Raw genomic sequence first — 1,605 nt, 5'->3', positions numbered from 1 at the left:
CGTCCTCTGCGTCCGCGTGTTCCCACTGCGCGTTGGGCTCTCTGTTGTTTGAGCCATCTCGCTCACCTCTCTCTTGTTCCAACGAACCTCTTTTCTTGTTTTTTTGGTTGTTTTTGTTTTTCCTTCTCATTCTACTTCCTCCCTCTCGGGGAGGAGAGAGGCCTCACTGTGGGTGGGGAAGCCGAGCTGCCTCCTCCCCCCCCCTCCCTATCCCAGCCACTGCCGAACCACCCCCTGGTGGTGACAGGGCCAGGGTGCCTAGGACGTGGGGGGGTCGGTGCGATGCAGTGGCACGGATGCCGGCGGCCAATCTCTGGGCGGCTTTTGGCGTAGCGGGGCGTGCTTTCGCCGTCGTTGGGGTGGGGGGCGTTTCGGCTTGGTTGGCCGTGTTTAGGGCGGGGTCCGGGAATGGGTGGGCTGTTCGGGCCTTTCGGCGAGCGGCCACTGCCCTCGGGGGGGAGGGGTGGGGGGGCGGAACCCAGGTCGCATGTGTGGCGAGTGTATGGGCACGTAGGGGAAAGGAATGGGCGTTCGTTTAAGAAGTTGTGTGGCCGTTGAAAGGCTTTACGGCCTGTTGAATGTTGTAGGGAGAGGGTTGCCGCATTACAGGGTTCGTTTGCGGTTTCATTGAAGGGGTGCGCTCAGCGGCGGGTGCGCATTCTTGCGGAGGCCGCGTTTTTGTTGACGGTTTGCAGATGCTTTGCTGTGAAAGAGGCGGCTGAGTTCTCCGGATTGGCCGAAAGGGGGTTTTCGCTTATCTGGGCTGTCCTCGTTCATTGGAGGCGGAAGTTACCGTAATGTCGTCGTCTTTTTCGCTGGTTTCGTTGGTTTTTTTGTTTTCGGACTTGGGGTTTTGTCCGTGGTTTTGCGTTGCGGTGTGTAGCTTTTCGTGGGGTCTCCTGGGCAGGGTCGATCGTGCGGCCTTGTTTTGTTTGCCGGGCGTCTGGCCGGGGGGTTCTCCTGGCGTGGTGTTCGTTTCCCGGCGACTGTGCCTTTCTGCTTGCGCTGGTCGGCTTTTTTGGCTTTTTGCGCGGAGCCGCTTTCGGGTCGCGTCTGTTCCCCCGGGGGGGGGGGGCGGTGGTTTGCATGTTGCCTCGCTGGCGCCGCCCGCCTGGGCGTTTTATCGGGGCCAAGCGCCCAACCGGGAAAAAAAGCCAATACCCCGCGGCCTGCCCTCGGGAGCGACTGCGGATACTCGGTGCCGGCGGGCAGGCCTGGGCTGGCGCTTTACCAAAGAGGCATGCGGTCATGACCACGTTTGTACGAGCTCGCTGCGAATTGTGTCGGCGATTCAACAAAAACACGCATCCGCCTCTTGTTTTCCTGCTTTAGCTGCGTTGCGGTGGTGCTGAGAGTGTAAACCCGGTTCTTGCCTGCGCTGCACGCGGTGGCATTACGATGGTCTGAAGGACACCAAACGGTGCTCGTCGGCCTGGTTGCTTGACATAGCGGCAGTGCAACAGAGGTAGGTGAACGGTGGTTGTGCATGCATCTCTTTTGGACCTGTTCGTGATAGAAGGACACGTGGGAAAACAAAAAGAACGTGGCTATGTGAGGCGGGGGGCAACGGGTACCTTGCGGCTTCTTACGCGAGCGTCTTTTCCA

This window comes from Leishmania donovani, chromosome 26, assembly GCF_000227135.1.
Source record: "Leishmania donovani BPK282A1 complete genome, chromosome 26".
NCBI lineage: Eukaryota > Euglenozoa > Kinetoplastea > Trypanosomatida > Trypanosomatidae > Leishmania > Leishmania donovani.
The sequence above is the reverse complement of the archived record's forward strand: the minus strand, read 5'-3'. Positions refer to the sequence as shown.